The sequence below is a fragment of the Calonectris borealis genome, chromosome 26 (genome assembly GCF_964195595.1).
Source record: "Calonectris borealis chromosome 26, bCalBor7.hap1.2, whole genome shotgun sequence".
NCBI classification, from domain to species: domain Eukaryota; kingdom Metazoa; phylum Chordata; class Aves; order Procellariiformes; family Procellariidae; genus Calonectris; species Calonectris borealis.
This window is the reverse complement of record NC_134337.1, coordinates 695,826-721,498: the sequence shown is the minus strand read 5'-3', so window position 1 is coordinate 721,498 and position 25,673 is coordinate 695,826. Positions and strand designations below refer to the sequence as shown.

The 25,673-nt window shown below is 49.4% G+C and overlaps 1 long non-coding RNA gene across 2 annotated transcripts; it reads left to right on the top strand.

Annotated features, from left to right (window-relative positions):
- The first annotated feature begins 15,917 nt into the window (after positions 1-15,917).
- Positions 15,918-25,462, top strand: LOC142093222 (uncharacterized). 2 transcript variants are annotated; one of them, XR_012677336.1, is made up of 5 exons: positions 15,918-16,155; positions 16,977-17,065; positions 17,835-17,970; positions 20,319-20,504; positions 24,205-24,585. It is a non-coding gene; the product is annotated as an uncharacterized LOC142093222 (long non-coding RNA). The 2 variants fall into 2 exon arrangements; XR_012677335.1 differs by lacking the exons at positions 15,918-16,155; positions 20,319-20,504 and having other exon boundaries at positions 16,184-17,065; positions 24,205-25,462.
- Positions 25,463-25,673: the final 211 nt, after the last annotated feature.

Sequence of the window (25,673 nt, the reverse complement as noted above, 5' to 3'; positions counted from 1 at the left end):
TATGCACCACGCACATATGCATGGACGCTTATGAATGTATAACTCCAGTTACACGTACCTCTTAACAGACTAATAGGTGTATATTGAAGGCTTCCTTTTTTATGTTTGATTGTTCAGCTTCAAACCGTTAGATACTCTGAGGGGCAGGTATGCCTCTTGACAGGAGATAATCTGGCAACCCTAGAGAGGCAAAGAATAGAGCAGAGAGGCTTCCAGCCCGCAGGCTTCCAGAGCATCTCATCGGTCCGTTTTCACCCCCTCGTTCTGCGGGGTAGGATTTCTGATGGGTGGTCACTTTTATGGTCATAATTTAAAAAGAATGTAACACTGGTACAGCCTTAATCCTTTCTTTACTACCAGCATGCGCAGCTATGAGCTTCTTTCAGAAAGTACAAAAAATGTAGGCCCAGCTACGCTGGCTGAGCACGCGTGCTGGCTTGACTCTGATACATTTTTCAGGACTGAAAAATGTCAGTATTTCCTTGCTTTATACCGGTTCTAGACCTTTTGCGGTTTGGAGGGCAAGGATGATATAATGAACTGAAATGATGATGTGATCATAATATCAGCCGGACAGATAAAGGGTATCACATAAAAACCTGTGCCCAGCCCAGAGAAGCCTGTAGGGATCTCGAGACATCTGTGCGTCCTGACAGTTGCACAGCCTAAAGAAAGGGCACCATTTAGTACTTTTTATAACGGAAATGCACATCATTTTGCAATGCGGACACCCCCACCCTCCGATTCAAACCTATGTATAGTTTATACATGGTCTTGCAGGCCTGAAGCCGCACTAGTGGACTAGTACTGTGCGCATCCTGTGACCCGAGCAACTGTTATATTTCTTGGCACAAAGAGCAGGACTCATTCCTTATAGCATAGGCAAGCCAGTGGGGTACATTGATTTAATGCTGAAGTAGCCTCCAAATCCAATTATGAGTCCTGGATTCTAGTCATCGTCTTACTCTGCGTTCTCATTGTACTCCTGCACAGACCACTAACAAATCTAGCAAACGTCATGACTAGGAGAATGGCAGAAGAGACAGCTGTGGAACCTAAGGAAAAGGTGGAGGCAAGTGCTGAGTCATATCATGTCTTGGAAGGGAGGTCGTGTAATTTGGAGAGAAGTGGGTGAAGGAATCTGGACATGCAGATGGACTCACTGAAGTAAGGAGTTGATGTGGATGTAGCATTTTGAGGAGGTAAAAAGGAAGTGAGAAGCTCACAGAGGAGCAGGAGGTTACAGTAATGCAGGTCGAAGTGGGAGATGCTTTAGATGCTTTCAGACTGGACTGAAAGGAATGGATGTGTTTAATGCTAAATTATTTGGTAAGTAGAAAACGGGGGTGGGGGGGAGGATGTGGGGGGGTGGTGTGTGTATAAAAGCACCAATACTGAGAGTTTGGGTGACAGAATAATGGAAATGGTGTTGGAGATGAAGAAGCAGCAGTCAAACTGTATGTGAGGGAAGAATAAAGCGTGTCGTTTCATCCTGTGAAGTGTGAGTGGCCACAGGACATCCAGGACAGGATACCAGGGAGGCAATCAGATACGGTAGACTGAACCGAGAGGGAGAGGTCAAGTGTAGAAAGACACGAGTCACCACCAGGAATAAAAGAGCAATCTGGACTGAGCTCTGAGTGCTGCTGGAGGAGGGTGGAGAGGGAACTCCAGCGTGGGAAAATGACTGATAAGCTTGTAGAGCAGAAGGCACTAGAACTGCAAAAGTTCCAGATCTGGGACTGTGCGATGCTAAACATCTCCTGGTATGTACAGAGCACTCCTCAACGTACTGATTTCAGTGGCCTCCGGGAGGGTTGCTGCGGTGCTGGGTCATAGCAGATGGCATGATGAGCAAGGGAACAGCAGTTCGAGGAACAAATACAGGGAGAAGGGATTTGGCTGTGTTTTATTTAAGGTGTTCATACGCTGAAAACGGACTGCAAATCTGTCTCCTGCAGAAGCCGAGCCTGGATCTGGAACCTGCTTTAGGTGCATGTCTACTTTAGTGTGGCTAGCAAGAACTGTAGAGGTTTTGTCGTAGTTTAACCCCAGCCAGCAACTAAACAGCACGCAGCTGCTCGCTCACCGCCCCCCTCTGCTGGGATTGGGGAGAGAATCGGGAGGGCACAAGTAGGAAAACTCACGGGTTGAGATAAAAACAGTTTAATAATTGAAATAAAATGAAATACAACAGTAATAATAACAATGACAACAACAACAATAGCAGAATATACAAAGCAGGCAATGCACAATGCAGCCACCCCTGGTTCTTATACTGAGCATGACATCACATGGTATAGAATACCCCATTGGCCATCTGGGTCAACTGTCCTGGCTATGGTCCCCCTGCCCCCAGCTTCCCCTGCACTTGGCAGGGCATGGGAGGCCGAAAAGAAAAGTCCCTGGTGCAATCACCGCCCAGCAACAGCCAAAGCATCGAGGGGCCATCAACGCCCCTCTCACACCAAACCCAAAAGCCAGCACACCCCCAAGCTACTGGGACGAAAGTTAACTCTGTCCCAGCCGGAACCAGGACAGGATTCAAAGGTACCCAGAAATGACCTAAGAGAAAGAGTGAGTGGAGCAATTGAAGTGAGATCCTTTTGATTTTTATGCAGAGGATCTGACGAGCAAACTTAAGTGGAAAGCAGTTACTTCACAGTGCATTGGAAGAGAGGGACTGCAGAGAGAAAATGGTTTTTAGCGCTGTGACAGATGCTCGGGGGTTCTCAGCTCAGTTCCCACCTCTGCAGAGGCTCTCTGGGTGGCTTCGGACATGTCCGTCCATGTGTCGCTCCATATCCAAGTTCCCTGTCTGTAAAACGGAGATAACGGGATTTCCTTCCAGCTGCCTGCTGGTCTGTAAATAGACTATCAGTCTTTTACGGGCGGAAAAGGGCTGTCTCTTGCACTGGGGCCTTGCCGTGCCTCCCACTGCCCATGGGGATCCCCTTGCCACCCCCCCGCCATGGCATGACCACCTCCAGCACCAGCTGGGGCTGGCGCAGGGAGCATCCCAGGGCAGCCCTGACGGTGCCACCACAGCCGGCTTTGGCCCCCGGTGTCCCACCACGCTGGAACCCCCATGGCACTTGCCCGGGGACACAGTGCGGGGGTAGCAGGGGAAAAGGGGGACACTGGGGGGAGCAGGGGGCACTGGGTGGGGGGAACCCGGGGGGGCACAGGAGTTTACAGGGGTGTGGGCGGGGGGCAGAAGGGGGGCACTGGGGGACGAGTGGGGAATGTCGGGGGGGGATCTTAAAGGGCCAGCAATGGCACAGGGGCTGAGCAGGGGGATGGAGTGTAGCAGAGGGGTCTGGCTGGCCCATCGGACCCCTGCCCGTTAACGCAGGCCCCTTGGTGCTGCTCCCCTGCCCCGGCGGGCCTGGGTACATCTGCACGGGGCAGGGGCAGCTCCACACAGGGAGCCCACCAGCAGAGATGTGGTTTTGTCCCTCGGGCTGCTGTGCACGCCGGCCCCGCTGCGAGCGCACGTGAGCCTCTGGTCCCCTGCCCCAGGGGCCCCACCATATGTGCGATCCAAACTGAAGACTGCAAAGTTTGCTCAAACACAACCCGTGCTCCCGCCTTGCACAGTCATGTTCCTTGATAGAGGTGAGGATGGAGGTGCAAGAGGGAGTCGAGCCCCTTTCTGGGTTGAACACCACGCTGAGAGGGGCTCCTGCTGTGGAAGGGGCACCAGCAAGGGCTGAGGTGCCGGGGCCAGGGGTTTCCCCGGGCACCTGCAGTGCCGAGGGCTCCGGCAGTCCTGGGAGCTGAGTGTGCCAAGCAGCTGAGCTGGATGTGCTCCACAGCAGGCGTTTGTACGAGGGGGGCTCGGAGGGACCCCGTCCTGCCCCACTGCTGCAGGGGGTCGGTCCCAGGCACGTGTGAGCCCCGGCTCCCTGCACGTCGGGCTTTGCACTGCCCTCAAATGGTCTGAGCCTCCTCCCAACCCCACCGACCTTCTCAGCCCTGCCCGTAACTCCTATTTCTCCCTGACTTGCTGTTTGCACGGACCAGGCGCGTTCGTTCAGCTGCATCTCCTGAAAGAAAGCAAAGGACCACGAAGAGTCCTGAAGGTGGAGTTCCTGGATGTCTTTAGGGGAGGTTTCTCATGTCAGGCCAGGCCAGAACAGATGAAATTGTGGAGTGGGGAGGCTCCAGCAGGCAATAGATCGAAGGGGCTGAGCTCTGCTAGCCTGTTTTATTAGCTCTCCTGACAGCAGCAACCACAACAGCAGCAACAGCAGCTGCTGAAGACAGGCTGTTTACAGAGCATAGTCTCCTCTGAGCAAACACAAGCGTAACTCTGACACCTCGCTTCCCCCGAGCAGCCCCCTCCTGCCCCACTCCAGGAGAGGAGCAAGCTCTGGGCCGGGTGGGGGGCTGGAGGGAAGCCTGTGACACTGGCCGGGAGGTGAGGACCAGCCCACAGGGGCACAGGGCCCCCAGGGGCCCCAGGGCAGCACGGCCCCAATCCTGCGGCCGCGCTTCCCCAGGGCATGGCCAGGCTGCACTGCCCCATTGTGCCACACCACCTCCATGGGAGGCGAGGGGTCCCCAGGCGCTCCCTGTGCATGGAGGGCTGAGCGGGGGCAGGCTCTTGGGGTGCTGGGACCCAGAGATTGGGCTGTGGGATGTTCCCTGCCCTGGGAGCAGAAGAGGCTCCCTGGGCGACTGGCTCACGTGTGGCTGCCCCTGTTGCTGCTCTCAAAACTTCAGTCAGAAGTCCCTCCAGAGGCCAGAACAAACCCCACCTCAGTTGCGGTGTCCCTCCAACGGCCAACAGATTTCCCTGCCTTCCCACCACGGTCTGGCCCTGTCACCCTGAGCCCCAAGGAGCAGAGGGCTTTCCAGCAAGGAAGGAGGGGTGAGAGGGGAAGTTTGCTCATCCAAGGGCTGAAGGAAGGCTCTGGGGCGCACGGGGGCTTCCCCACCCGTGGCACCCCAAGGTGAAAGGCGAGGGGCAGAGCACAGCTGGAGCCAGAGGAGCACAGCTGGAGCTGGGGCTGCCTGACGAGTCAGGGATGGAGGGAGGGAAGAGGAATGTCCATGACTTTTTCTGGGAATGCTATCTCAGACCCCAGCCAGAACTAGGGCCGTGCCTCCCCACGCTCCTTGCCTAAACTTCCCACCCTTCGATAGAGCTCCTTGATGCTACCAGCTGTTTTCCAAGGCTGGGCCTGGCAGAGGAGGGAGGAGAGTTGCGGTCCACCCTTTTTGGCTCCTCAGGCTGGAGAATGACATCCTTAGCTGCATCAAGAGGGCAGATGTGGAGAGAGGGTTGATACTGGAACGACGAGGTTGGAGAGCTGTCTAAGCTCAAGATCTGCACGCAAGACTAAAGCAAGCCCTGCCTCTGGTGACTTAGCTTCCCACATCACCGTGGGATAGAAGGGGACCTTCTGCTGAGGAGCTCTCATGGACAGATGTCTCCACCACAGACATGTACAGCTCCTCCAAGGGTCACTCTGGGTGCCTCAGTAGAAGGCAGAGGCAGCCCTAGGCAGGAGTTGGACTTGAGGGACAGTTCCTCTCCCCAAGGGGAGGTGCCAGCCAAGGAGCCTTTGCCTAAGGGAGCTGGACAGACCACGGAGGCTCTTACATAAGAAAAAGCGCCGATGTAAAGATGGCTTCCATGACCTGCGCAAGAGAACTTGACCGGCAGTGACCTCTCCTGTACAAGAGGGTCTGCTCTTAGAAGAAACCAGACCAAACCGGCTGAAAGTGGCAAAGTTGCAACAAAATAGTGCAAACTCTGCTAATAAATATGCATTAAGCAGGCTTGCACAGGGGGTTCGTGTGAACAAAGACTCAAAAGTGAATGGTAACAGGTGATGTCATGGCCAAAGCCAATAGATTATGTAAATGGTAAAAATGAAGACGTGAGTAGTCTTAAAATTGTGTATAAAGAATCAAGAGTGTAACACGGATCCTTCTCGGGCTCCCAGCCAAGAGGTACCTTAATGCCGGCAATAAAAGGGGTTTTAGCTAGCGTGTACTTCTGCTGCCTTCTTTCCAGTACCCGCGCACGATCCGGAAGAAAAGAAGAAAATGCAAGCAAGTCCTTCTTGCTAACAATTTGGTGACCCAGTGGGACTCTGTGGGTTTCCAACCTGGTGAGTGTCGCTACCGCACACAACACAGCCGGCGCTGGGTAAGTTCACCCGATCGTCCTTGCGGGGTCTGCGTTCACCGGCAAGGTACTGAAACTGGGGGCAACGTAAGTCATTGGGGGGTCAGTAGGTAAGAAATTCTGCAAAACTGGAAGAAAATGGATGGTACTTCAGGACTCAGTAAAGCTCGAAAGCTCGAGCTGTAGTTCTCTGTCAGGTTGAGGGGCCAGCTGAAACTCGGGAGGAGATGCCCCCCGAGCAGTGGCCCCTGGAAAGTTCATTTGATATGAGCTGGCCTTCCTGCATCAATGCTTGGAGGATCAGAAACCTTAGCAAATGAACTACTGGTTTGTCTGGGATAACTGGGATTTTAAACGACCAAGGGGATACGGGGATTTGGCTAAGGTAAGGCAGATGGTAGCGCAACAAAGGCTGGGAGACTCGACTCTGAACTCTTGCTCTGCTTCACCCTGCGCCTGCTCCTGCTGCTCCTCAGACCCCTGTGCTGTACCCGCCGCTTCCTCCTGAAAATCACGCTCCTGCTTTGCAAGCTCCTGTCCTTGGGACAGCGAGGCTAGTCCGGCTGAAGGCATGCCTTGGCAGCAGGACAGCAACCACCCCCTCCAACATTACATGCCTATGTTTATCAGCCATGGCTCCAGGAGATTTGACTCAATGGGCACAACGGATGCCCTGGGTGCAAGAGGACCCAGAAAAGGTCGCGTGGTGGTGCATTTCCCCCCCTCCCCTGCACCACTCTACAACCTCAGGAACCCCCATCAGACCTCAGCCTTTGTGTAATGAGTTGGGCAGTTAAGCATCCCTTGACCGACCAGGCACTCTTGCATGGCTAAGGTGGGGAGCGGCACTGACCGTACCAGGAACTCCTGTTGCCTGACCAAGGTAGGGAACGAGAGCAGGAATAATTCATCATCCCTGACAGCCCTGAAACATTCCCTACCTGGATCGTAGCTCAAGTGGAACGATACCATTCTTACTGTGGAACAATACCATTGTTACTATCCTGGATCGTTCTGGATTGTGGCCAGGATGGAAATTTACGGATGACTGAAGCCAATCATCTTGCAAACCTATAAACAACGGTCCCAAGCAAGACCCTCTGAGCTCTCCTGGACCACAGCGGGCTGCACCCAGAATCTCCCGCTGAGTGGGACGCCTCTCAGAGCTCACAAACTCTCGAGTTTTTGATTTTCGGAAGACCGTTAGGACCTGGGCTGAAACACTCCTCGGCTGAGACACTCCTCAGGGCTCGACCCTTCGCCCCTTGAGAAATGCCACGACATTTAACATGAGGATTTCACAAGATTTGAGGGGAATTTTTAACAGGTACCTTTATCTTTGGGCCCTTATGTGAGTGTGTGTGTGAATTGATTTAGATAACCAATAGTAAGAATAATCTTAATTAAGTCACTGTAGTGATTGTAGTAAATTCTATTAACTCACTTTGTAAATGTTAAATTAATCACTGATCAAGTGCTGCTAAAATCTTGTGATCCAGCTTAAAACTAGGAATGTATTTTAGATTGCTGCTAGACACATCTAATCCCTTAGACATAAACCATTGACCAAGTCGGAGACTAGGGTAGATCCAGCCGCACCCAGATTCCTCTCTGAGAAGGAGTTTAGAAAGCAAGGGGGTCTACTCTGAACCTCGTGACTCAACGGGAGGGTCTCCCTTACCCTTTTCGTCCTCAGTCTCTGCATAAATCATTCCAACTCAACTCAACATGATTTTCCTTTGTATGCTTAATAAGTGATAGAGTGAACCTTGCCATCGAATTCTGTTAAGTCGCACTTTTATAAATTTCTGTTAAAATCTTTTTCTGCTAATACCTTTGACGGTGATTCGTTAAGCCTCCACTACTCATTCGCAACAGGCTGCCCAACTCTTCTCTACAATAACAGAGGGACATCACCCCTCTTGGGGGGATGTTCAAGTGCTGTTGCAGCAAATGTTTTGGTTGGGAGGTAGAGATCGGATATTGGAAAAAGATAGAGAATTAGCAAGTTGTGATGGAAACAAGCAGCCTTGGCCAAGTGTGGACCCTAACTGGGATTATAACAATGCAAATGACCGAGCTGCCTGTGAAACAGCTTGCCATAATCTGGTCCTGGCAATAAAGGCTGCAGGACAAACTGGTGTTAACTGGGAAAGAGTTCAGGAAGGGAGGCAAAGATCAGATGAACACCCGAGCGACTTTTGGAGTCGCTTGCGGCAAGCATTGCTGTGATATGGAGGAATGACTGAAGATTAATGACAAATTGACGGTGAGTGTATTTGTTCAACAGGCAGCCCCAGACATTCATGAATACTTTGTGAAGCATGCTCCAGGATGGCAGAGGGAAAATCCACAAAAGATATTGTCTCTGGCAGCGTATGTATATGACGGTAGGTCATAAAAAGAAAAGAAAGAAATGGAAAGAAGAAAGCGAGAGGAAGCGAGTATGTTGGCAGTAGCGATGGGAGGAACCCTGGTGACGAGAAAAAGATGGATGAATATGAGAAGGGGTGCGGGAACAGCAGAAGCAATGAGAAGAGGGCAAGTGGACCCAAGTTGTCGTGCATGCTGTAAGAAACCAGGCCACTGGAAGAGAGATTATCCATTTCGACCATGAATGACCAGAGTTTGGAAGCTGCCAAGTAGAGAAAACATTGAGGAACTGCCAGAATTCCCTCAGTATGACTCTCGACAATGACAGGAGGTGGGAGAGTCTGTAACCCTTGCGGCATGCGAGCCAGCGGTAGGAGATCATGCTCGAGTCGTGATAAAAATCATTAATCACACTTTAGAATTTCTGATAGACATGGGTGCCACCTACCCTGTGCTAAATCAATGCTCAGGTGAATTAGGTCAAGAGAAAGTACAAGTGCAGAGAACCGAGGGGCACCCAGTGACATTGGGGATAACAATCCCTTTAGTAGAAGTTGGTCCACATTTATTATACCATCAGTTTGTGATAATGGAAGGCAGTCCAATTAATTAATTGGGAAGGGATTTACTGGAAAAATTACAGGCAGGAGTTCAGTTTAAAAACAAGGGCATAGCGTTGGAACTGCCAGAAGCAATTGATCAGGTAATGATGCCTGAGGAGTTCCAAGTCATACCCCAAGAACTGAAAGATGTCTGTGAGTATGGGCTACGTCTGGAAATGGGGCTGGACTATTAAAATCAGCTACACCTGTAAAAATTTCATTAAAACATTATGACTGGCTATCAATAAAACAAGACCCGCTCTCTCGAGAAGCTGAACAAGGAATTAAACCTGTAATTAATGACCTATTAAAAAATGAAATTTTAGTTAGATGACCTTCTGATGCTACTTGCTTTACAGCTGCATTTTTCAGTATACCTGTTCATGAAGAACCACAACTCCTTTTTGCCTTCAACTGGAAAGGACAACAATATACCTGGACAAGATTGCTGCAGGAATTTGCTGGTTCTCCCACACTCTTTTCGGGAATATTGAAACAGGTCTTAAAGGCAGTAACGCTGTCAAATGATACTGTACTAGTACAATACATAGATGATTTGTTAATTGCAAGCAAAGACTGTAATATCTGCTTACAAGACACTAAGACATTGTCATTTGCTTTAGCAGAAAAGGGTCATACAGTCTCCCTTGCCAAAATGCAGCTGTGCCAGCGACAAGTTAGGGATGATAATTCGGCCTGGGGAAAGGATAATATCATCAGAACGAATACAGGCAATACAAGAGATACCTTTGCCTCAAACAAACAGACCAGAGCATTTCTAAGTGCAGATGAATTTAATAGCTATTGGATACCTGGGTTTGGGGAAAAAGCAAAACCCCTAACAACATTTACAAAAGATGAAGAGCCAGACCGAATTGCATGGACTCTGGAAACCCAAAAAGCATTTAAAGATTTAAAACAAGCAGTCATGGAAGCTCCCTCGTTAGCCCTGCCAGACTACAACAAACCTTTTGTATTATATTTACATGAACAGAAGGGAATAGCCAGTGGTGTGTTGGCCCAGAAAACAGCCAAACGTCTGCAAGCCATAGCATATTGCTCAGCAGAACGAGACCTCGTAATTCAAGGCATCATTTCATGCACTAGGGCTCTTGCAGCAGCAGCTGTGATGATTGAGAAAGCAAAACCATAGTCCTAGGGCACCCTAAGGGTAACGGTGCCCCACGCACTGAAAGCTGCATTAACGCAGAGGGGTCATTCCTTATTTGCCTGTCAATGCCTGCATCGTTATGAATTGATACTACTGACCGAAACAAATATTACCTTAGAACAGTGGGACCTGTTAAATCCAGCAACCCTACTGCCAGAAATATTACAGCAGGAACGGGGATCGCTTCACAACTGCCTCGAAACTCTGGGATTGAAACCAACAGTGTTGCCAAACGTAAAGGAACAGCCCCTCGACAACCCAGGCTCGGTGTTATTCTGCAATGGATCATCCTGCTACGAAAAGGGATGATGGGTTACAGGATATGTTGTCACCACGCAATTTGGGGTGCTGGAAGCAAGAGCTCTTCCGGGACACCTCGGGGCACAAGCTGCAGAATTAATAACTTTAACTCGAGCATGTGTTTTAGCAGAAAATCAAACCTCTAACATCCACATAGGCTCCAAATATGCTCTGGGAGTAGTGTTTGCAGCAGGATTGATCTGGAAAGTAAGAGAGTTTCTAACATCAGTGCGACACAAAATAGCACATTGAGAACAAATTTTGGATCTTCTACATGCTCTAGAAAAAACAAACCAAGTAGCAGTATTACATCATGAAGCCCACCAGTGAGATACTTCTGATCCGGCTGAAGGAAACAATCTTGCCGGCGGTGCGGCGAAGGCAGCAGCTTTACAATCCTTACCAGGTCCAACCAAAAATACAAGAAGAAATGCTAATGGTCGTAACTGAAGAAGAATTAAAAAGAGAACATGAAACCCTACCCACAGAAGAAACTGAAAAATGGAAACATTTAGGAGCAAAACAGATAAATGGAATCTGGACATTAGAAGGAACACCTCTTCTCCCCAGGATTATGTTGATACCTTTGGTCAGAGAACTCCACCATCGGACACATGGAGGAGCATCTTATCTAGAAAATCAGGTCTCTCAATCATGGGTGGCACCCGGATTGACCCAAGCAATATTACAAGTCACAAAAGGATGCCTGAGATGTGCAGAATGTAACGCAAACTCCAATACAGAGGCAAAAGGAAAATGAGGGTGCCCTTGGGCCTGGATGCCATTCCAGAAACTACAGATTGACTTCCAAGATGTGCCTCCCAGAGATGGACAAAACCACCTACTGGTTATAATGGATCAATTATCCCGCTGGGTAGAGGCATTCCCTACCCAAAAAGCAACTGCTCAAGTGGTGGTTAAAGCTTTAGTGAAAGGTATCATACCACATTTTGGAGTGCCTGAAGAAACAGACTTTGATAAAGGATCACATTTTACAGCTGAAATGTAATTTAGAAAACCTGTATAAAGCTTTAGGAATTTGACAAAGACTGCCTACACCTTACCATCCCCAATTCTCGGGACAGGTGGAGAGAATGAACCGTACTCTAAAGAGTAAACTGGCAAAGATTTGTAGAGAAAATTAACATGGACAGAACCTTTACCACTAGCACTAAGGGAATTAAGGCGATGCCCAAACTCAGGTCATAAATTAACTCCTTTTGAGACTCTGTTTGGAAGACCAGATAGAATTCCAGGAACCTTTTCTCCAGCACACACAAGCCTTCTGGCAGGGCATGAAGCAGCGACCCAATACGTCTGATAGCTACAAGATAGTTTTAAAAATAAATGGTGTGAAGCTGTAATTATGCAAACTTTACCTTTAGGAAAGCATTTGCATCCATATTGACCCGGAGGTTGTGTCATGACAAAGGTCCGTAAGACTAAAGATGCATTACAACCCGAATGGGAGGGTCCTGTGCAAGTCTTGTTATGTGCTTATTCTGCTCTCGAAGTTGCAGCTAAAGATGCAGGGATCCACCACGCTCAGGTCATGATCCTCCGTTTGCTGCTGTTGAACACAGTCGGAGAAATTCTACTACAGCACGTAGCTCCGAGTTCGAACTGGTGCCTGTTTTTAGCAAAGGGTGCCTTAAATAATTCAGACAAATTCTGCGTATAGAATGGGTTGGGTATCGCAAAAGTTGCAGCTACATGTTTTGTAGGCACGAGCACACCTCGGTCACTCATACCTAACGACTCAAACTGGCCCAGCTTTGAGGAGAACCTAACCGACAGTCAGTTTCCCAGTATAGGGAAAATCTCGACACTGGCTGCACGGACAAATTAACATGCTATGCGATTCCAACTTCTCAGTGTTACTCCAGCCAAATCTTGCATGTATATGGTTGATGCTACTGCACCATTAGTGCCCTTGAACAGCAGTGATTTGATCTGTAACACAACAACAAAGGTTTCCTATTATTCCGCTGATATCTACCTCCCAAAAGGGTGGTTTCTACTGTGTGGACTTGAGGCCTGTAATTATGTACCCAAAAATGCAGCCGGAGGTCCGTGCACACTTGAACACTCGCAGTCTCCCTGCTAACAAGAAATACCTCAGCCAAACATTACACAGAAAGAAGCAGGGGAGCCTACCTCAGGCTCTGCCACCGGATTGCGACTCAAATGTCTGTTCAGCGCAGTGGAAGCAGTGGCCTTACGCATCCCGTCGGTGGGCGTCCCTGCACTGGCACTAGGTGCCAACCTCCCACTGACAAAGGTGGCCTGTACGCTAGCGAGAACTCTGAATGCCACCTCCACTTTGATTGCATTACTACAAGAGGAACAACAGTTGGACAGGGAAGGAATCCTACAAAATAGAGCAGCTGTAGATTGCTTGTTACTTAGGGCCAACCACGGCTGTGAAGATTTGGAAGGACTTGTTTCAATCTCACAGGTAACAGTAAAGCTACAGAAGTCCAGCTGAAAAACTTTAAAGTTTTAGTAAGCTTTAGTAAAAATGTAAGACAGGTCCTGAAAGGAAGAGAAAGGTGGAACTGGTTGTCAAATCTATTTCCTTCTACTGTCCCAATATTGAAACAATTTATCAGTTTGATATTAATGATATTAGGAGTTTGGGAATTACAGTCTGCTGGTTTACTCAAGTATGCCCAGCTTGTCTTGCTCAAATTAGTGGCTACAAATACTATTCTGCTCCAGTTTAACGTGTGCAGGTATGCACAAAACAAAAGGAGGGAATGTTACCTAAGAAAAAGCTCCAATGTAAAGATGTCTTCCAGGACATGCGCAGTTGAACTTGACCGACAGCGACCTCGCCTCTCCAAGTGGATCCGCTTAAAGAAACCAGACCGAACGGGCTGAAAGCAGCGAGGCTGCAACAAAATCTTGCAAGCTCAGCTAAGAAATACGCATTAAGTCTGCTTGCACAGGGCGGTCGCATGTACAGATACTCAAAAGTGAAGGGCAACAGACAATATATCATGGCCAAAGCCAACAGCTTGTGTAAATGGTGAAAAGGAACATGTGAGTAGTCTTGAGACTGTGTATAAGGAATGAAGAGTTGCAATATGCGGTCCTTCCCAGACGAGAGGCACCTTTATTGCCAGCAATAAAAAGCGGTTTTAACTAGTGTGCACTTCTGCTGCCTTCTCTCCGGTGCCCAGGCACAAACTAGAAGGGAAGAAAATGCGAGCAAATCCATTTTGGTAGCAGTACCGAGAAACAGGAGACGTCCTGAGGTACCGTTGATAAGCGCAAAACTAGGGACTGTAACAGCAACTTACCGTCTGAAAATGTGAAAAATAGCGTGGAAAAAGAGGAAGACACCCTGCGAAAGTTAGGATCGATAACTGCCATTGGCCATTCTCACTGCAAGAACAGGAAAACAGTCTGGAAAATAAGAATTGATCTGAGAGAACAGAAAACATCATCGCCCGTTGGCTGTCCCGGGTGAAACACAGAAATTACCAGCATCTATTGGCCACTCAAAGCGGTGGTATCCTATGGCCTCTGTCGTGGTTTAACCTGGCAGCAGCCAAATACCACGCAGCCGCTCACTCACTCCCCCCACCCCCAGTGGGACGGGGAGCGAATCGGAAGGGTAAAAGTAAGAAAAACTCGTGGGCTGAGATAAAGACCGTTTAATAGGGAAAGCAAAAGCCGCGCACGCAAGCAAAGCAAAACAAGGAATTCATTCACCACTTCCCATCGGCAGGCAGGTGTTCAGCCATCGCCAGGAAAGCAGGGCTCCATCACGCGTAACGGTTACTTGGGAAGACACACGCCATCACTCCGAACGCCCCCCCTCCTTCTTCTTCACCCAGCCTTATATGCTGAGCATGACGTCATATGGTATGGAATAGCCTATTGGCCAGCTGGGTCAGCCGCCCTGGCCACACTCCCTCCCAGCCCCCTGCACATCTGGCAGGGCATGGGAAGATGAAAAGTCCTTGACTAGCGTAAACAATACCTAGCAACAACCAAAACATCAGCGTGTCATCAACATTATTCTCACACTACATCCAAAACACAGCACTATACCAGTTAATAGGAAGAAAATCAACTCCATCCCAGCCAAAACCAGGACACCCTCTCAGGTCTCTATGGTACAAAAATGACTTAATTTTCACCCACACTGGAGTAAGACGTGAGACTCTGTCTGTTCCTTTCTTGGTCCCCCTCTGAGCCCACTGCTGGGGGGGTTCGCTTTGTCCCCCCACCTCTGGGATGGTTGGGTCCCCTTCTGGGATCTGTCTCATGCACTGGGTACCATATGTGGACGTATAAGTGACCTATCCTAAGAGCATCTGCTGTTCTGTTGTTGATACATTTACTTTCTTAGAGATAAGTTTGTGTTAACCTGTAATACTATATAGATACTGTGATTGATTGTTGCTGTTATCGGTTGATAATTATTTGTACTAGCTTCAGATAAGTAGATAGATAGAGATACACACACACATTTGCTTTTGTAATCCTGGGCGTACTTGCTCGCGGGGACGGTGTGGCAGCGGTGTCCATCTGTAACACAGCAGCGAGGTTCCGAGGAGGAAGCCCCCATGGCCGTGTGTCTCAGGGGATGCGAGGGACCCCCGGCTGCGGTCTCGACCCCCCGCTGGCCGGGAGCCCTTTGGGTCTGGCCCCGGCCGAGGAGGACAGCAGGAGGGCGCTGGGTTTCTTCTGCCTGGGGAAGGGGTGCCCGAGGGGGATGCGATGCGGCCCCCCAGCGCCTGGGGGGTGCGACCCCCTCCTCCGGGGCAGCTCCCCAGGGCTCTGTGCGTGACGCCGCTGTCCCCCATTGTGAGGGCAGCGCAGTCCCAGTGCCCCCCCGCCAGGCCGCCCCGCCAGAGGGGGGTCGCCGCCAGGACAGAGCCGGCCCCAGCCCAGCGCTGGGGCTCTCCCGATGCCCTTCCAGGGCGCCAGCGCACCCTGCCAGGACAACGGGGACCCGGGGGACACGGAGCGACTGCCGCAGGACGGCCGGGCACCAGGGCCGGGGTCTCGGGGCACGGCAGGAGGGGAGCGCTCCGCGGCTGCGTCCCCGTTCGGGTCGGACCCCTCTGCCCTCCCCTGCCCTGCCTCCCCCTGCCCCCGCCTCTGCCCTCACCGCCTCGCTTGGGCCGAGCCGCGCCGAGCCGAGCGGAGCGGAGCCGAGCCGAGCCGAGCCGAGCCGAGCCGAGCGGAGCCGAGCGGAGCGGAGCGGAGCGGAGCCGAGCCGAGCCGAGCCGAGCCGAGTCGAGCGGAGCCGAGCGGAGCGGAGCGGAGCCGAGCCGAGCCGAGCCGAGCCGAGCCGAGCCTGGGCGTTGCCAGGGCAACGGCGCGAGGTCTAGACGCGGTGTAACGGAACCGAGCGGTCGGTCGCCGAGGGGAGCCGCTCCGGGGTCGGCCCGGCCCGGCCCGCAGCGGAGCGGCGGGTCCCGGCGCACGGGGCCGCGGCCACCCCCGCACCGATAAAAAGCAGCCTGGGCAGCGCTCCCGGCCGGAGCGGGCAAGCGGCGCGGCGCGGCGGCTCTGTGGAAGGGCGTCGTCACCCGCCAGCTGAGGAGGTGGGTTCAGGCGGCGGCCACCGCCCGCGCAGGAGGAGCTTGGCTGCGGTGCCCGCCCGGCAGAGAGCCGCGTCCTCTGTGCTCCCCAGAAGGGACGCGGCAACCCGGGCAGGGCTCCCACGAAGCCGTGCAGCCGCCCAGGCCTCGGGCCGCAGGGCCTGCCGGAGCCTCTCGCCGGTGAGGGCTGCAGCAGTGAGAACAGCCGTGCGAGGGGTGACGGGGGGTGACTGCTCAGCCTGGTGGCAGAGCTACAGGAGCAAGCAGGAAGGCTAAGGCGTGTCAGGGAGCCTGAGAGAGACTGGTGGAACCGTGCTCTGCCCTCCTGAGACAGGAACAGCCACCAGAAAAAAGCCAAGATCAAGGGCATCCTGTATCTTCCAGGCTGGAGGCAGCAGCTTAAAGGAAAGGAGTGAAGGGAGGCAAGTCCGTGCTCGGGGCGGCAGGTGAACCCCCTCCTTGGCCACCTCGCCTTCCCAGGTGCCTCTGTGCAACAGGTCTGAGGCTCTGGATGTGGAGGGCCGGTCAATGGATGGTGTGGATCATGGTCCATCTACACCAGAGGTGTTGCCAAGGTCAGAAAGGCCCACCCCCCGTATCACAACCACCTCCAGGAGGAAGAAAAGACGGGTTACGGTTGTAGGTGACTCCCTTCTGAGGGGAACAGAGGCTCCAATATGCCGGACAGACCCTCCTCTTAGGGAAGTCTGCTGCCTCCCTGGGGCCCGCGTTAAGGACATCACTAGGAAACTTCCTAGCCTGGTCTCATCACTAGGAAACTTCCTTGCCGTCAGACTGCTACCCATTACTGCTCTTCCATGCAGGTGGCGATGAAGCTGCAACGCATAGTCCGAGGGCAATCAAAAGAGACTTCAGGGCCTTGGGACGGTTGGTGAGGGAATCTGGAGCACAGGTTATTTTTTCCTCTCTTTCCTTCCATTTGTGGGCAGCGACATTGGAAAAAACAGACGGACCCAGTCTATTAATACATGGCTCCGTGGCTGGTATCACCACAACAATTTTGGGTTTTTTGATACTGGGATGGCCTACGCGGCACCAGGCCTGCTGGCATGGGATGGGATTCACCTTTCTTAAAGGGGGAAGAGGGTCTTTGCTCACGAGCTAGCGGGGCTTATTGTCAGAGCTTTAAACTAGACTTGAAGGGGGAGGGTGATAACATCAGGCTTGCCCGTGACAAGCTGTGGAATGACACGCCAAGGTTAGAGGGACGGGGTGCTAGCGAGGGCCCTCAGCCTGTTGCTCTGCGATGTGCTGGGTGCACTGCGGCACACGTGAAGTCTTACGGAGATGAGCCAGGGGCTCCTGGCTGAAGTGCCTCCACACCAGTGCATGCAGCAACAAACTGGAGGAGTTGGAAGCCGCCGTGTTGCTAGAAAGCTATGACCTAGTTGCCATTACTGAAACTTGGTGGGACGAATCCCGTGACTGGTGCGGCTACAGGCTGTTCAGAAGGGACAGGCGAGGAAGGAGGGGCGGAGAGGTTGCCCTCTACCTCAAGAAATGGATAGATTGTGAAGAGCTGTCTCTGAAGAATAGCCACAAGCAGGTTGAAAGCTTATGGGTAAGAATAGGACCGAGGCAACAAAGGGAACCTTGTGGCTGGTCTTTACTACAGGCCACCCGATCAAGGGGAACCTCTTGACGAAGCCTTCTCACTCCAGCTACAGGAGCCATCGCGCTCGCAGGCTCTCGTCCTGCTGGGGGACTTCAACCACCCCGACGTCTGCTGGAAAAGTAGCACGGCGAGCTTGTCGCGAATGAGTGGTTTAGAGGCCGCTTAAAGAATCACCGTCAAAGGTATTAGCAGAAAGTGATTTTAATAGAGATTTATAAAGGTGTGACTTAGCAGAGTTTGATGGCAAGGTTCACTCTATTACTTCCTACACAGATGAAGTATAGATCATAGGATTTTAGCAGCATTTAATCATTAACTAATTTAACATTTGCAACGTAAGTTAGTAGAGTCTACTACAATCACGACAGTGACTTAATTACAGATCGTGCTTACTGTTAGTCCACACATACAGACAGACAGAAATATATATAAATGTACAAAAGGTATACTTGTTAAAAATTCCCCTCAAGTTCGGTGGAGAAATATTCACGTAAAATGTCTCAGCATTTCCCAATGGGCGAGCGTTGAACCTCGAGGAGTGAAGAGTTTCAGCCCAGGTCCTGTCGTACGACGGTCCTCCGAATATCGCAGACCCGAGAGGTCGCAAGCTCCGAGAGGCATCCCACCCAGAGGGAGATGCTGGGTGCAGCCGCTGCGGTCCCAGAGAGCTCAAAGGGTCTCACTTAGGACCACCGTTTATAGGTTCGCAAGATGATTGGCTCTAGTCATCCGTAAATTTCCACCCTGGCCGCACTCCCAGGTGGTAATTACTAAAAAATTCTCACGGTTTCAGTGGTGTTCCACTTGAGCTACAACCCAGATAAGATGACACCGGGGCCAGGCAGTGGGAGGACGTTCCCAGCCTCAGCCATGCAGAGTTTCTGATACGGTCAAGGAGCGCTCAACCGCCAGACTCAGTGCACCAACGCCAAGGTTTCACGGGAATTTCTGAGATCAACAAACGGCCTAGGGTAGGGGGGAAAATGCACCACCACAACCCGCCCCGTGACTAAAGTCAATCAACCTTGATCACAGAGTAGCGGTGTGGTCGCCGCTTGCCTCTGTGCCTATAAACAGATCAATGCCATATTCCAATTGCAATTTGAGGGAAATTTTTTGTTGGTATACTTAATTATTAAGGTTTTGTTAAATGCAATTAAGCAAGGAGCTTTTGTAATAGTGCCTTTTTTTAGTTATCGTCCACACTCTAACACACAGAACAATGTTCAACAACAAGCATAGTACAATAGAAATTAGTAAAATTGCAGTGGCATGTTGCACTCGATTCAAAGTTCCTCTTGCTGTTGGCGACCATCCAAATAAGGCCTCCCAGCAGTGGTGTCCTCCATCCTTCTTCACCTTTTCTAGGACATGGTGTATCTTCTCTGCATCGTGATGGACAGTAATCAGAGTTCTCTGTCCGTTGTTTCGAACCTATTTAGCAATTGAGTCAGGTCATCATGTTGTAACAGTAGCTGAATAGTTCAAGTTGCATGCCATGATCTTGGTAAAATTACAAATACATGTATTGGAGTGATTATATGTTTCCACAGTGGTGGTGTCTGTAAATACAGAATCACAGAGTTCTCGTACAAACACATCCATTCCCAACATATATAAGTACAGTTTCAGGGGTTTCATCAGGATGTATTTCAAAAGGACAAACACTTTGTCATTGGGCCTTAATGGTATTACTTTCACAAATAAATCCCTGTTGTTCCCATACAAAACACTGCATCAACATCAATAGTTTGCCATTTGTTCCCATTTTGTTGGGCCCATACTCTATATTCTAAGAGATAAAGGACAGTTGCATTATGATTTAATCCCAGCGCAATGATTGGGTACATGGTGTATACCGAAGCATTGCGTATTGTCAAAACAAAAGCTGTGACTTTGCTGTCAGTAGGGTCATAAGTAAAATTGACTAGATGCCACCAAGATGGGAATTGCCTTTTAAATTTAGTTGCATTATCCCAAATTACCTTTTGGGTTTCAGTGGGCAAAGTGCCCTCATCACCTTCCCTTATAATTGCTGCCACAGTAGATTGTATCCATAATTGAGCTTGGATGCAGCTAAGAACTAGAGAAACGTTATTTTGGGTTACGCCAAATGCATCTATAATTAGTCGGTGGTCTTCTTCACTAATTCTTTCCCATTTAGGCAATATATTAGCTAAAAGCCATTGACTAGTTCCTAGTGCCATCAAAGAAGGTCGTAATGGATGTTCTAATTTATGTAAATCACTTGTTGCTGCACTTATTTTGTGTGCCAAAACTTCAGCGTCTATGCTGTTCAATATTCCTAGTCCCATTCCCAGGATGCCAGTCACATCTCTCCTTGATCGTTTTGGAGAGGTGAGGGTTTGTCCATGCAGCCACGCTAACCATGCTGAATACGATGTGTTCGGGAATGGTGAGCAGGCAGGTTTAATTGCAGAGATATTAATTTGCATTGATAGCTTCACTTGTTTGAGAGACCATGGTGGATTAAATAGCACTTGCTGTTGTCCTGTTTTTCATTACACAGAGACCAATCTTATGAATGTGAGGAGACAGTTTGAGAGGAGGCTGAGGTGGTGAACATGTTTGTTCGGTATCAGTCCTGAACTGAAAACCTAGGCTGGAATGAGAGTTAGGGTTTGTCCAAAGACACGCTACGAGTGCTGAATGCGATGTAGTACAAGTATACCAGCATTCGTGTTTAAAAGGACAGGTATGTATGTTGTCTTTTCCTTCGACATTGTGGGTGAGGTTGCTGTCATACATTTAGTGTGATTTTCAATTTGGCATCCTATCAAAGTGGTGTCTCCTTTGGTTCCCTTTAAAGATGGAATTTGTTGATTTTCATTTTCATCTTTAATAATCCATTCCTGCCTATGAAAAGTGATGTTATTGTGTAGTGCTCTTACAGATAAATTTAGATTAGATGGAGGTACGTTAAGAAGTACGTATGCATCAACCCATGGCCACCCTGTTGTACACAAATTCCACATTTTGCGCTCGATAAGCATAAAATCAAATAATAGTTCTACATCACGATTACCCCAGGAGCAAAATGTGAGTACAGGTTGTGTAAAAGTGAAATTGTACTTTCAATTTCAGGTTGAAATTGGGTTCTGGTATCTTATAGCAAGATTTCTTGTTGGTTTTGGGTTTAGAAAAAATCGGTGTAGTATATTTTAACTTTGGTGGGTTTTTTGTGGGTAGATCGGTTGATTACTCGGCATCCTATTTTTATGTTTTCCCCTGGTGTGGTTTGAAGTGATAATATTCGATGAATGTTATTATTACTGTGAGATATCTTAACTCCCTTTTGGTATAGTGTCTCCCATCTCCATTCATCTTTTAGATATGCCTCATTTCCATGTATAATCAAAATAGCGAGGTTCAGGTTTGTCTTATCTGTTGGTAGGATTCCAACGCTTTGAGTATAATTTAGTAGTGCATGGTCCCAAGGATCTTGTGTCTGAACTAGAAGGATTATACTTGTCCCGATTAAAAGGAAAAACAAAATTGGTTTGGGAGCATACTGCTGCTGTTGTTGCCATCGATACAGAGTCATCTTCTGTTAAAGCAAAAGGAAGAAGACGTTGCGGTGGGGAAGGCCGAAGGGGTTACCCCTTTTCGAAAGAAGGAAAAATCCATCTAGTCCTGATGCTATGTTTTGCACCACTGCTATCAGTAGCTTCCCAAGCAAGTGGGCCACGGGGTTTAGTTAAAGTCATAGGCACAGTTCCAATTTGTGGTAAATTTACCATAACGGATTGTCCTGGCTGTAACGTTAGCGGACATTTTCTTTCATCAGTAGGGGGGAATATTAGACTCAGCTTTTACAAAGAATGCTCGGCTCACAGGGCTTCCAGTGTGTTGCCCCCCTGGAATGCACCACCCACATGGCACAGGAGTCGACATAGATAACTTTTGCTCTATTTTGTGCTGCTAGAACAACTGCCCTTAATTCTCCTACTTGTGCACTACCTTCACCTTCTTCTAGAATTTGTTTGCCAGTATTGATATTTAATGCAGCAGCTTTGTATTGCCATTTGCCATCTATCCTTTTTGCTGAGGCATCAGTAAACCAAATGTCTTCTGTTTCTTTACCGAAAGAGTGGTCAGGCCTTGGAACAGGCTGCCCAGGGAAGTGGTGGAGTCACCAGCCCTGGAAGTATTTAAAAGACGTGTAGATGAGGCGCTTAGGGACATGGTGTAGTGGGCATGGTGGTGTTGGGTTGACGGTTGGACTCGATCTTAGAGGTCTTTTCCAGCCTTAATGATTCTATGATTCTATGTTCCCTCAGTGAGGGGAGGTGCATTTAAAAAAAAAAGGTTGTTGTAATGCTAATGAGTCTGCATTTATAGGCATCTGTAATTTGGAAACTTTAGTATGTCCTTCAGTTAATTTTTTTTCCTCTGCAATTCCTGTCAAATAGGCGTACCATTTTCTAACTGTAAGCTTTTGTGCAACTCCTTCTGGGGGAGCAGTCCCCTTCAGAATTGCTTCTAGTAAATTAAATGGACCTCTGGTTTGTATGGGTTGTTCCTGCTGTATTTTCTCAGCTTGTTTTACTGCTCGGACTAAAGACAAAAGTTCCTTTTCCCACTGGGAATATCTCTGTTGTGTCTCTTTAAATGCAGTCGAGCTGAACATCAAAGGTCTTTTCGCTCCGTCAGGGCCAGTTTGGAACAGGTTACAATAAGTACTGTGTTCAGCAAAACCCCATTCTGCTGTAATAGGGTCGTGGGGCTGTACTGGTCCTAGTGATTTATATGCTTTTAATTCCTGTATTAGAGTTTTGACTGCCTCTTCATGCTCTGAATTCCATTCCCACCGTTTTCCCTTTTGTAAAAGTGAGTATAGTGGATGAGCAATGATAGAAAATCCAGGTACGTGTTTTCTCCAACATCCTGAAGTACCCATAAGCTGTTGTAATTCTTTCCTCGACTGGGGCATCTGCTATTTGACTTAGGGTGTCCAGAGGAATTGTTGCACCACCTGCAATCCACCGAGTACCTAAAAATTTTACTGCTCTCCTTGGTCCCTCAGGACATTTCTCAGGTGGGATTTCAGTTTCTGCTTTATGTAGCACTTGCCACACTGCAGTTGCTGCTTCCCCTACCTCTTCAGGGGAATCTCCTCCGATTAGAATATCGTCTAAATATTGGTACAGTTTCACATTCTGGGGAAGTGAGACTGCTTGTAAAAGCTCAGCAAGCGCAGCATGAGCAATTGTGGGTGAATGCTTATACCCCTGTGGGAGTCTGTTAAAGGTGTATCGTATACCTTCCCAAGTAAAAGCAAGTTTCTCTTTATTCTTTTTTTCCTGCGAGGGGACCATAAAGAACATATCTTTTATATCAAGTGGCTGCTTGTAGTGTGGCTGTTAAAGTTGCAGTATTGGGTACTGCAGCCGTTAGCGGAGCTGTATTGGCATTTAAGTGCCGATAATCAATAGTTAGTCGCCACCTCCCGTCCAGGTTTCAGACTGGCCAAACCGGTGAATTACATGGGGAGTGGGTTCTGGAGAGAATGTGCCGTTTTTCCAAATCTACTATTACTTGTGAGATTCCAGCTCGTGCCGCAGCAGAAGTCAGATACTGTGGGACGTTGGTAATTTTTGAATCAGGGAGTGCAGGGGCTGTGTGGAGGAGACACACTATAGCTTGCCGATTTTTATCAGGGTTAGGGTCGACATTTGAACCAAAGGACCACATGCTGCCGTCCAGCAGACACCGGGTTCGGCTGTTCAAAACATCGAAGCCTAAAATATTTTCGTTAGGATCTTTAATTGCAAATCGAGCAGAAAACATGCGCTTCTCGCCTGGCAGCCGTAAATTAACTTTTGCAGTTTGGCACATAAGACTTGCTCTGTTAACTCCAGTGATTTTAACTCGTTGCCATCCAGGTCGTACACCCAGCTTCTCGGCATCTTGTTGTGTTAGTATTGAGATTTGTGCTCCCGTATCTATTAGAAATTTTACCAATTGTTGTCAAGGACCAACTGGAATTAAAATATATTTTGCTTTAATGATGGGTGTAGCATTACACTCAGAGGAATTTGAGAGGAACAAGGGGTTACCATTTCCCTCATCATACTCACCAGGATCACCCCAAATATCACCACCCCATTCCTCAGGGGATACAATTAATTTCCTAATCTGTACAATGTCAGGGAGATTGGGAGCCTGCATAAGCAACATATCGATCTTTTCTTCCAAATTTTGTGTTTTCTCCTTCTCTTCCTGTTTTGCAGCTGCTTGATTTTCAAGGAAAGTATTAATTCAGCTGCCTTTCTGCCTTCTATTTCTTCTTTCAGGTCCTACTCCCTTCTGTTGTTATTCTTTCTATACTGCAAAGCAGCTTCTAGGCAGGTGCCTAACATTTTGCAAATAATTCCTTTCTGTCTTTTATATAGCCCTCAGGTCCCTATAAGAGGAGGTCAAAAGAGTCCTGGAGATGCCTGGGAGGAGTCTCGGGTGGAACCCGGAGGAGGGAGCTTCTACCAATAGAGAAAAATCGTCTCGGGTATTGTCCTTGCAGTAGTCTGCGGCTGCTACCTCAGATGTCAGGTCCCTAAACCACAGGATGAAAGACTCCAGGACATGCCTGGGAGGAGTCTTGGCTAAATCCCAGAGAAGGGAGCTTCTACCAAGAGAGAAAAATCACCTTGGGTAGCTTCCTTGGAGGAGTCTGGGACTGCTACCCGGGATCTCCTGTCCCTAAAGCCGAAGACAAAAGACACTGGGAGATGCCTAGGGGGAGTCTCGGGTGTATCCCAGAGGACAGTCCTTCTACCAAAAAAGAAAAATCATCTCGAGTATCTTCCTTGCAGAAGTCTGGGGCTCCTATCCCAGATGTCAGGTCCCTAAAGCTCAGGTCAAAAGAGACCGGGACATTCCTGGGAGGAGTCTTGGCTAAATCACGAGAACGGAGCTTCTACCAGCAGAGAAAAATCATGTCGGGCAGCTTCCTTGGAGGAGTCTGGGGCTGCAACCGGGGATCTCAGGTCCCTAAAGCACAGGACAAAAAACTCTGGGAGATGCCTCGGAGGAGTCTCAGGTAGATCCCGGAGAAGGGAGAATCTACCAATAGACAGAAACCATGTCGGGTAGCTTCCTTGGAGGAGTCTGGGGCTGCTACCCTGGATATTAGGTCCCTAAAGCACAGGTCAAAAAACTCCGGGAGATGCCTGGGAGGAGTCGCAGGTTGGATCCCGGAGGAGAGAGCTCCTACCAAGAGAGAAAAATCACCTTGGGTAGCTTCCTTTGAGGATTCTGTGGCTGGAAACTGGGATCTCAGGTCCCTAAAGAAGAGGTGAAAAAACTCCGGGAGGTTCCTTGGAGGAGTCTCGGGTGGATCCTGGAGGAGGGAGCTTCTACCAAAAGAGAAATAACATCCCAGGTAGCTTCCTTGGAGGAGTCTGGGGCTGCTACCTGAGATCACAGTTCCCAATTAGAGAGGTTCAAAAGACACCGGGAGATGCCTGGGAGGAGTCTCGAGTGGATCCTGGTGGAGGGACCTTTTCCCAATAGAGAAATAACATCTTGGGTAGCTAACTTGGAGGAGTCTGGGGTGCTACCCAGGATCTCCAGTCCCTGTAAGAGGGGGTCGAAAAACTCTGGGAGATGCCTGGGAGGAGTCTCGGGTGGATCCCGGAGGAGGGAGTTTCTACCAAAAGAAAAAAATCATGTCAGGTAGCTTCCCTGGAGGAGTCTGGGGCTGCTACCCGGGATCTATGGTCCCTAAAGCACAGGTCAAAAACCCTGGGAGAGGCCTGGGAGGAGTCACAGGTGGATCCCGGAGGAGAGAGCTCCTACCAAGAGAGAAAAATCACCTTGGGTAGCTTCCTTCGAGGATTCTGGGGCTGGAAACTGGGATCTCAGG